Genomic DNA, 12,009 nt, shown 5'->3' on the forward strand with positions numbered 1-12,009 from the left:
AAATGCTAATGGATAATAAAAAGAGTGAAAGGGAAAAAACAACAAAAAATCAGTGATGCACAATACAGTTGCTCACCACCTGCAGAAGGGCGCAACCCTGACCCTCCCCCCAGATCAGCCCTTTCCTGCTTGTATACTGGGCATGACATTCTATGGTATGGAATATCCTTTTGGTTAGTTCAGCTCACCTGTCCCGGCTATGCTCCCTCCCAGTTTTTCTTGTGTGCCTTGTCACTGGCAGAGCATGAGACACAAGAAAGAAAACATTCTTGATTCAAGATAAACACAACTTAGCAGAAACCAAAACAGCAGTGTGCTATCAACAGTATTCTCACTCTGAATCCAAACACCACACTGTACCAGCTTCTGAGAAGAAAAGAAAATTAACTCCGTCCCAACATAATTTTGTAATACATATGCCAGGAATAACATAAGGAAAATGTAACCATGAAACACCAATTGTAATTTGCAAGTTTTATTCAAAAGCACACATAACTCCTTTCATCAGTAATGATTTATCATTTGGTCAAATCCTCTGTTAAATGTGAGAGTTTCTTGTGGGTTTTTGAGAAGCAAATTGCTCCCCCTTCCCTCCCCCGTCAGGCATTTAGGGTCTTTATAAACATATTTGAATAATAAATAAAACAAATGAAAACTGTATTGCAGGTGTTATTTCAGTCTTTTGGGCTGATCTTTTGTTACAATTAGATTACAAAATGTGGTAAGAGGAGAGCATTTCGTAAAGAGATGTACAAGGTCTCCTGATTCTTATGCTACTTTTTGAAACAGCTTCTGGTTTTCTTTTTTCCGTACATCACTCTCAATAGAAGTAGTAGGTTAAAATAGTTTCATCTATTTCATGGTTGCTTTAAAGCAAAAATTAGGGTTTTTTTAAACTTTTCAGACTTAATTGGTTTTGTTTGCATATTTGATGTGTACTTCATAGATCCAGTAATATCTAGCACTGGTAGACATAACATTTGCTGTTTGAGTTTGTAAGAAATATGAGTGCTTAAACTTACTGTTTCTGTATTACTAAATAGCACTTACCTGAATGTTAATCTTATACATACTGACGTTAGCTCTTTTCTTTTGTATTGTGGGAAATACGAAAGTTACAGATTTTCGTCAGTAGATTTAGTGAGTTAATAGAGCTTTTTTAGTGGTAAGTGTACAGTTGTTGTTTTGTGGATTCTCTCTCTCCTGACTACAGGACAGGATACACAGTGGGATTGGAGATGCAAATACAACTGCCCACAGCTAGGTTCTTTTAACTATAATGTCAGCAAAAGCACAAGCCTTAAACCTGCTGTCAGTTGGGTATATTCCTACTTTGAGCATAAAGAAGAATAACTGGGAGACCTGTTCTTTAAGATTCATTCTATATTCTTAATTTTGGGGTATTTTCTCATAAATTTTGTTCATATCACTAGGATTCCCTGTCTGGCTTGGGATGTGATTTGACTCAGTTTCATCAGTTGATTCCCTGTCACAGTTTTGGCTTGTGGTTTATTTCTAGTGCTTGACTGGCTAGCAATCAGAAGTAGAGAGCTCATATTGCTGCATGGCATGGTGGATTCAGTCTAGAGAACTTGGGATCCAAAATCTTGCCCCCAAAACTGTTTCAGCAGAAGCAGTGTAGAGGATTGGATACATGCTGTACAAACTAATTTATTTTTCCTCAACTTTTTCAGAATTCAGTGTTGATATTTGTAACTATACAGATTAGTAATGAAAGATCAAAGAGTCTATTTTGCCTAGCAGTAGGAAAAACCTACATTGCAGTTTGACATATATTATACAAATGTCAGGTGTCTGCAGAGTCCTATTCCTGCTAGCAGTTTACAGTAATGAAAGTAAATTACAGTGAAGTGGGAGTAAACATTTATTTGAGAGCGTTTATCCTTGAAAGGTTTGTAACGTGAAATTCCAGAGACATATTCTGAGATGATTTTATCTATCTATGAACATCAGTACATGCAGGTTCATCTAAGGCATTGCTAGCTGACTTGTGATTTCAGTGAATCTCCAAGAAAGTGTTACCCTCAAGTTTCGATACCAAAATTTTTACATTCCACTTTATACAGGAATTAATAAAGCACTGAATGAGTGCATGAACAAACAAGCTTCCACTTAATGAACTTCATTGAGGGGTGTAGGAAACTTTGACTTTGAAAAATTCAGGAATTCCATTGTTATAGAACTTAAGGCTTTCATGAGATCTGGTTTTGCTTTTGCTATTGCTTTACCAAGCTATTCTACAATGACAGTTTTATTTCTAGAAAGAAGAAAAACTTGGTTTAATATTAACAGAAGCAAACAGATGACAGTGGTGAATATTTCAGTTACTGATTCCAAGGGCTGGTTTTTACCACTTGCAAATGAGAAAATGAATTAATATTCCTCTTGACTTAAAATCATTTATATTAAAAAAATTCACTGAGAAATAGTGGCTTAGCCTTTACTTCAGGAACTGAAAAAGAACTTGAAATGATGAATCATGAATTTGAACATCTGCAAACAGAAATGCAGGATGCTTTATGAAGGGAAGAATAAAGTTTGGCTCTGGTGTCTTGTGATAAGATGCCTTCAACAAGCTCACAGCCTTGTCCTCTGTTGGAAATTAGAGATTTAAATTCTGTGATGCAAGACATTGGTGTCCTGGATGCATGTTTAAACTCACCTTTCTTTGCAACAAGCAGTTGGCATCAAAATCAATGGAAAGAGATGTAACTTATGATTAGGTGTTGCTCTATTTGTTGTGCCTTGTTAAGTAATACCGCAGAGTATGGGAGAAGAGGACAGCAGTATCTTGGTGAGGAAAAGAGAAACTGTTGACATTTTTATTTCAGTGCAAAAATGTAATCTAGCTAACTTGAAATTTAGATTGATGGTGTTTCTTTTCACCATTGGAGGACTTTCCTTCTCTGCATTCAAATTTGCATTCCCTTCTTCTTACTGTTTGGGTAATAATCTTGAAAATCTCAAGGTACAACAACCTTTCCTGGTAGTGTATATCCCTTCATAGCTGATGAGTGCTGTCCATCACCTAGTCAAAAATGCTGTTTGATGTCAATGCAAAGAAAAGAAGCTAGACATTTAAATTCTACAGTAGTCAACAGTTGTAAAAAACAGTGCAGTCAATCTCCTACACTTTGCCCCAAGGAGTGAATTACAAAATAGATGCAGGTTTTACAGACCAGCAGGACATCTGAGGCTGAAGGAGTCCTCTGATGACTGTCTAGCTGTAGTTAGTAAATATATTTGTAACATTTAAAAATAAATAGGATTGTTAGTGCTTTGCTAGGTAACAGAGTTCTGTATCCAAATAATACTGCTTCCTGCTGTAAAAGAAGATGACAGTGTCAGACACATGATGTTTAAGCAGAAGATTTAATTTTGCAGAAGAAAAAGTTGCTAACAGTATTGAAGACCTAATTTTTCTTGTATGTTTTATACGCCTCTATAACTGAATGGCATTAGTGAAAGCAATACCAAAACTGTTAAGACAGGTGGGGGAGGTGGACTAGTGTTTTGATAGTCTTAGTTTATGCTTGAGATTTTGGTGTTGTTAAAGACTTTAAAGGTGGGATTTGGGATTTTTTCAGTACTTTGCATACTTAATCAGCTGTTTTGAGTTGGAGATGCCAGGGATAGAACAAACCAAGTGGAAACAGAGAGGAATCAAAGCAAAGCCTTCAAAAGATACTGCAGCTGTACCTTTGGGTGTTGGAGAGACTCTTCTGAGATGACAGCAAGGGAGCAGATGAGTGAAGAAGAGAAAACCAACTCTTAACCACTGATTTCATGGCTGGATGTTTCGATGAAGGTCATGGTAATTGTAGTATGGATACAGAAGGAACAGGCTGTGGCTAATAAATATTGGGGGAAAAAGTTAAAACTGAGCGATTGGTTGATTTTGCTCCTTGTGGAAGAGGAAAGTATTAGAAATGCATGTTAGCTATGCAGAGAAAACGACCACTGCAGCAACCAAGTCTAGTCCTCCATAATCACCGGTACCATGAATGAGAGGTATGGGAGAGTAGACAAAGCATATATTCTGCATAGAGCCGTGCATTGAATGCCAGAAAATTAATCTGTTGTTCTATAGAGTAGGAAAATGGATAGTGAAAAATGTAAAACTGAAAAAGAGATGAAGGGTTTAACTAGTGTCTCTAAAGAACAGCCAATATCTGATAAGTAAAATTCTTAGATGGCATATGTTCTTGCATTTTATGATCTATATGTCAATGCTAGTATTGAAAATGATTATACAAACCAGACACCTGAGAACAAAGAGCTCTGGAAATCACTACTGTTTTTTTATGTATCTGGCCTGTAGCTGTGTCAGTCTCCAGTGCCTCAGAAGTTGCTTCAGAAGCGAGAAGGCAGAAATCAAATGGTGTGGGGGGGGTTGGGGTGTGGGTGTGTGCATGCTGTTTAGTTTTTCAGGGCAACCAATGGAAGATAAAAGAGTAATTAATATATATAAACAAAGTGCATGCTAGCAATCCAGCCTACTTTCAACATTGCGATGAAAGACAGATACTGAGGGACTCCTAACCCATCTGTAAGAGACAGACAGTGTAGCATACATATTGACTTGGAGAGGAACAGAGAGCCAGAACTAGAAATACGGGAAAAACATTATTAACTACTTCCAAAGCCTTCATAAGATCTCTTACAAAGTTCTGTGTCATTTGAGCTCTCTGAAGCCTCTGCTGTGACTTTCTCTACATGGAATTCAAAACATATGCCCTTTGCATTTTGGCAGGTAGGTTGCTGTGTTGTCCTTATACTTGAGATCCATGTTCCCTTTCATACCAGATTGCCATCTTGTCTCAACCTTCCAGTTAATTGTATTGTTGCCACATGAACTTAAACTTAATCTAACTTCCACCCCTGTCCCTACATCAAATTTAAGTTTCTCCGATGGATTCAAGGTTCCCTAGGGATGCTGGCCCTGGAGCTTTTCCTTCTGTATTCAAGTCAGAAACTCTTCTATTGTATCTATAGGTCCTGTGCCTTCAGCAAGTTTGGGGTTGAGGTTTTTTTTTGTGTGAGAATATGTTCTTTTTGTCAGGATGGTTGTAAGAGCAATAAGACACCTTTTTTTCAAACCTTAACTTCAGGTTAAACATTCAGTTGTAATAGCCAGATTATTTTATTTGAAGTTCTGCTTGGGTTAGGCAGCTTGGCACTGTTGCCTTCCTGCAGTTTGATATGTCTTTCTCAGGCTGGACAAAAATACAGTGAATGTATAATGACAGTACCTAAGCACATGCATTGCAGTTGGATTGATCAGAAGGAATGACATAAGATATGCTTTATTTCCTGTGAAAAGATCTGTGCAGTATTGCTATTGACTGTGTATGGACACCTGGTAGATACAGAGGAAGTTGGTACAGCCCTGAAATGGCCAACAGCTGAAATATACAGGGTGCATATTTAATACCACAGCACCTGTTGCTACATTCCAACAAAGATAACAAATGGTGGCAAAGGAGTGAAATACCAGATTAAGTTCATGACCCTGCTCTGTGTGACTCTCATTTTCTCTGTTTAATATCCAACATATTCTGAAATAGTCTTCTCTAAGAACAGTCACCAGAATTTGATCTTCTATTTTTCTTCTTTTTAAAACCACACTGATAATTAAAACACATTTAAAGGCTCTAGGAAAAAGGGCTTTTAGGAAGGTTTTTAAAGTTTCTAAATCAGCTACAGTATGTGTATCATGTGATGCACAGGTTGGCTGTGGGAAGCACAAGCATGTAAAACCAGAATAACTTGTTGGCACTGACTGCTCCCATGGGACTGCAAAACTGTGCACATACATTCTTGTTGGAAGTAGCGTCATTCCTTGCCACTCTACCCAACCTTAACCTTCAGGTACATTTTTTGGCAATTCTCACCTCTTGATGAAAAATACTTTGTTTTCTGTGTTTTTTAGTAGTTTTGTTTTGTTATTGCAGATCAAATGTGGGTCATCTTTTGCTGTTGGTCAAATTTTGGGTATTTCAATACACTAAGGTTAGAATTGGATAGCAAAATCCAGAAGCATATAACAATATCATATTCTTTTTGCAATGGCTTATACAGAACTTTATTAAGTAAAAAAAGGTGTTGCAACCGGGGCGTGCTGTTTTTTACCTCTCCCATGTTTCTGCAGCTGAACATAGGCTCACTCAGTATCAGTACAGAGTGTACACATACTATTTATTTCCAAAAATGCTTCATTAGCCACATTTTTTTCCAAAATTGCTTGGCTAACTGATACTTCACAGTGACTTGCAGCCTCACAGCTGAGTTCCAAATCCAGTAAGACAGCTCATGCAATATTTGCTATGCATTAGACTTGGCTTCAGATTGGGTGTTATTTCTTTTGAAGATCTTCCAGTGTGAATGCTAAAATTAGTGCACATTGCTTGATTAATTAGCATTCTCATAGCATTCTCAGTTGCTAATGATTAAGGCAAGCAAGGATTTAGTACAATTTGCCTATTTTGTTAACTGCCTGCAAATGTATTAACTACCAGGCAAATGTAACTTATGAAAAAATGCTTTGTATGCATTGAAAATTTTCGTTTAAACTGTTTTCTAGTTAAAATTTATATTCATATATAAACTATCCTTTTTAAAAACAAGGTGCCAGGTGAAATATTTGATCTTTCAATAAAGACCTTGTGTACATTAATCAAAAAAGTAAAGATGTATGTGAAAGAAATAAGAACTGTACAGGGCCTTGTTTGAGGTCTTTTTTTTGTTCATCTTTCTGCACTTAGCCATTTGCTCTCTGGATTTTCCACTGCCTGATGGTGCTTGTCCACACTGTCTGCCCTGTTACCATCATTCTCTCAATGAATTCTGTGGCTGTCCTGGTCCCTTCTCACTCCTACCCTCAGCTAGCTGTCTGAGGCTGAAGAGTGAAAGCTGTCAGAGTGCTTCTGGTCTTGCATGTCTGGTACAAACTTCAGTTTTCATCAGCTTTAACAAAGCCAACAAGTGAACAAACACTTTGGATGTGGAGACTGGCCAATATGCTGAAGTGGCCGTCTGGGAACTGCTGTATTTTTGGAAGCATTTCTACATTGTAAGCATTTTAAATTTAACACACCTTTCACCCAGGAAACTTTGAAGCAGTTAGATAAGAATCAAAACACTGAGTCTTCTGTTTTAAAAGGAAAAAAACAGCACCAAAAATGTTTTTGAAACTGTGACTCACTCACTCATGGTTATTAAGAAGCTGTTAATCATGATGGCAGCTAGAAAAATTAGTTTATCTTACTCATATCTGAAGAATTCGTAGTCTGTGTCCTACCACTCATGTTTTTTAATCATATTATCATCTAATAAGTACATTGTGAAAATTGTTACCGTTCTGGTAACAGGTTTATGACTGTTTCTGCCTATTCTGTACTTCAGGACTTGTTTGTTCACTGGTGCTAACTCTTGCAGTTTATCACCCTTGGAACTTTGCATTACTGAAGTCATGTATTTAGGCATGAAGTCATATATTTATACGCCCCTCTATAAACTTTTTTAATGTTTCAGCCCGCTGTGATTCCTGAAAACAAGGGTAGTTCTGTAAAGACCCAGACAGCAGAAGGCTCAAGAAAGAGTAAAAATTCAATAATTTTTTTAGCCCTTCATATGTAGGCAATCTTATGATTTTGGAGGTGCATGACTCATGATCACATACACTTGAAGACCATAACGCTGTCAGTTCAACTTGATTTCAAGTTGCCTCCCTCCAGGGAAATGATGCTCTCTGACTTTGGGAGGCTGACTGAACGTGCGATTTGTATGGCGTGTGTGGGCTATTAGGTGTAGCCCTTGCCCACAGTCTGTAGAGAGGCAAACACCCATGCACACAGGATGCCTGGCACAAAATTGATTGCTGCATTTCTCAGTGCCGTGTGATACAGTCTTTTAAATGCTGCCTGAAGTTCTCAGTGCTGTCTCTTTCCTCCTAATCCCATGTCAGTGTTCTTAGTGCCTTGCCCAAAAATCCTTGTCATTTTCAGGCTGTATGCTCACCAGGTACTACTGCAGCACGTGGTATGCCAGTCACTGAAATAAGAACTGAGTCTTGTGCTGTGGTGTTGTTATAAATGACTTCACAGTCATATTTTCTCTTCCATTGAGACTGTTGTATCAACACATGGAGGATAAGAAAACTCAGCTCTTGACTTGCCCATGGAATTTAACATGGTTCCCTGTAAGCTTTTACTGAATACTTTTTTGTGATCCTCTGTTATTATGAGAAATTAAAAAATACTCAGTGACTCAAGTATTCATTATGAATGTACGTGAGATTGCATACACTCAACTGCAAATGAAGCTGAATCTATCATAAACTGTTAACTTGAGGAAAAAACCTTGTTTTTTCCCAAATAGTACCTTGGGGTATTTTTGGGGTGGTTTGGTTTGGTTGATTGGTTGGTGGGGTTTTGTTGCTTGCTTTTATGCTTTTTCTTTTTGAGTTTTTTTTGTTGGGTTTTTTTTGGTTGGTTGGGTTGCGTTGGGGTTTTTTTAGTTTAAATGGAGTTGAGACATAGACTGTGTGGCAATAGGCATCTGCCACAGTACGGAGGGTGGTGTACTAGCATCCGTGTGAGGGGAAAAGTTAGCATCACAGCTGTTAGTATTATCCTTCTTGTACTTTTATAGCAGTCTCCTGAGAGCTTAGTAACCACAATTTTAAATTTTCACTCAAAGTTTATACTTCCACCACAGTTTTAAGGAAAACCTCTGTATGGTGAAATATTTGGGGGAAAAACCACATCCAGAATGGTGCATGTCTGATTTTTATTCACTTTAACAAAAAAATACCATGTTAAACACACACATTGTGCATTTGGTTACGAAAGTTCAGAAGTTTCATAATTACTAAGCTCACAACTTTCACAGGAGGCAGTCTCCAGCAGCTTGTTTCCTTCTCTAAATCATAAATTAGGAGACTTTGCAAATGTTTGCATTATCCCTAGGGTTGATCCTGTGAATTTCAAAGTAATGGTCGCAGGATTTCCTCTTGAGTGCCTTTCCCTTTGGACTGCTCCCATATGTGGAGGGGTGGCTTTGCTGAACATTATCATACTTGTTTGTATAGATTGTGTAGAAAATGACATCCCATTGATTTCAAAGGGGCATTTTTGGATGATACTCTTTTAAAAAGTAAAGTGTAAAACTGCATGGGAAAGAAATAGGAGCTATAAATGGCAGACATGAGGAAAAACAATCTGTTAGATGCTTAGAAGTAGTGGGATTACCTGCCCAAATTCTGGGTCTGCTGCAGTTCACCAGAAAAATAGCACTATTTTGGTTTAAAGTGCAGGGATGGGACCTGTCAATACAAAAAGTGTAGTCAGAGATTTATGCATCCAGGCCAGCTAATGTAAGGTTACATGAGGCTGCTTGAAGTAGTTGTCTAAATGTGGATTTTTAGGTGTTCACATCTGAAATTGTAGTCAGGGGTTTGAAAGGGGATGCCCAGCTGCCCTCAGACTGGGAGTGCATGCAGTCGGCAGCTGCCCATCATCAGCACTCCATGACCTGTCAGTCATGCATCTCTAACACCTGCGAGTATCTCCATTCACAGATACTGGGTTAATGTTTTAACATCTTCTTGACAGGTCCCCTGTCTTCTCAAGTTATGGGGCCTTTCTTCTCCCTCCCTTTCTGCTAATGGTTCCACTTGTCAGTTAGCAGTAACAGCCATTGGTGTTGCACTGCTTGCTCGGTGGTGCAATTTCCTTTCTGCTCTCTTCGAGGAAGTGAAACCACTGCCATGTATTTTTGCATTTTGAGGTGGCAAAGCAAAATGAAGCACTGCAGGCAGGAGAGAAAGGCAGCTGAGAAGTGCTGCTTTTACGAAGAAGAGGGGAAAACCCATATTCACTCTGTGATATCTTCTGACAGCATTTCAAAGCACATAATAAAATGTGTGCTGGATTTACTGGAATAAAAAAGCCTCAGGCCAGTCTTCTCCTTGGGCATTTTGCTTCTCTTTCTGCTGTCAGCATTAACAACTGCAATTACATTAGGTGAACAAGTAAGTAATAGTTTTATTGTTACTAAAGGAATTGTGTGTGTTCGGTCTGAAGAAGCTCTATAATTTTACTGCTTAAACTCAGCTTTATTTAAGCTGTGAAATACATTTTTAGGCCTTTCTGCCATTGGTAATGAGGAAAAATTCTGATGATAAAATGCAAACAGTTTGCAAGTTCCTTTTTGGATTGGTCAAGATACTGAAGTATGAAATTTGCATATTTAGCAATTAGAACCCGTGTAACAGCACAGGGAAAATTGAGCTGGCTTCTGATGTATTTATTGCAAAACAGATAGAAGGCAGGCTATGCTAGGTAGTTCTAAAACAGTTTTTAGGGAAATACTGTTAAGAGTTTTAACAGCTTTTGTAAGGGAGCAGTTCCTGTTTTGGTTAGCAGTTGTAATTACCTGCTGAGTTCCACCTTATGAAACATAAAAATATATAGTATAAGGTTTTCTTTGTTGAAAAAGAGTAACTTTTTTAGGAAACTGCCATGTTTTCAGTTTCTCAAAATTGATACTTGGCAGGTTATGATGTTAGAACCATACCTGAGTGTTTGCCTGACTTTCTTGAGGCGGGTTATATGGATTTAGAATTACAGAGCTGTTCAAGTTGGAATTACATTTGTGTGATGTAGTTAAAACTTTGTAAGAATACGTGTAGCATCCTGGGAAAGACTTAAAAACATGTATATATTTATATCATGTGGGTTTTTCTTTGCAAATTTTTGGAAGATACATTGAAACAGTAACTGCTATTAGTACAAACATCAGAATATTTATAGTGTGTCAGAAAGAAGACATCATGAGCAATTAATGAATTAGAAGACTTTAAGAAATAAATTTTATGAAGGAACAATTGATATTCCTGTTTTGAGGGGGTGTGTAGGTGGAAGTGATCATTCATCTCTAGATGTTTGTAAAGTATTGGCTGTTGAGTTCTCGTATTTGACCACCTCTTGGATTGGTTTTAATTTGAATAGTAACAGTTGCAGTTTCATATTTAAAACACAGTGAGTCAAATATTTTCAGTTACTGTCTTCCAGTATCTTTGTGGTTGAGGAGTATGTCTGTCTTGTGATCTTGAGTGCTTCGCCTAAGATAGTTAACAATGGGTTCTTTGAGTTTTGAGTGTCCTCAAGTAGTAGATTTTTTGAAATGCGTTCAAACACTTCATGCTTCCAAACAAAATGCTGATATGCGCTGAGTCTTAAGAAACAAACCTATTGCAAGTTTCTTGGATGGCAAAAAAGGAACCTGTTATTAAGTTTCTCAATGGTACTGTTGAATTAAAAATGCAGATTTCTGTCTCATGTGCCAAAGGACAAGTTTCTTCTATTTGCTGAAACCTCAGAGGCATCCTGCATCTGAACACACCCAGCTGCCTATATACCAACAGTTAAGAGAAAACTTTCTCTAAATTCAGGGATGTACTGTCTGACATCTGCAGAGTTTATGTTTTCATTAAAAGCAAAAAAAAAAAAGTTTCCAGTCCCTGTGTTTGCTACACAGACCTTCAGTATGGGTAGTAAATGAAACAGATGAAGCTTTCCTTCATCCTGTCTGAGACTCCAGGAAAGCTGCAGTGCAAAGGCAGCTATCTCCCAGATCATTCACCCTGGAAATACGAATTCACGTGTGCCTTTGGGAAGAAGGTGCTGCAAAGGGAATGTGGTGTAAATAGTAGTTGCTGGCAACAGAACGAACTCCATCATTTCACAAGTCATGTCTCTGAAGGAATGTTTTCTCAGCATCTGAACAAAATTACAAACCAGTCACTGGATGTTTTACTGCAAGCAAGCATGGTTTTGGAGGTGGAAATCTGTTCTAGAATTTAGTTCATTGGTCACAGAAAGGTTTCTTTATCAGGTTATGCCCACAAGTGTTTTGACAATCCCTAGGCATTTGATTTCTGGCTTTTACTGCATTAATTGTAAGACATAGAAGTGTTAATCTGTA

Source organism: Acanthisitta chloris, unplaced genomic scaffold (genome assembly GCF_000695815.1).
Source record: "Acanthisitta chloris isolate BGI_N310 unplaced genomic scaffold, ASM69581v1 scaffold7673, whole genome shotgun sequence".
Taxonomy (NCBI): Eukaryota; Metazoa; Chordata; class Aves; order Passeriformes; family Acanthisittidae; genus Acanthisitta; species Acanthisitta chloris.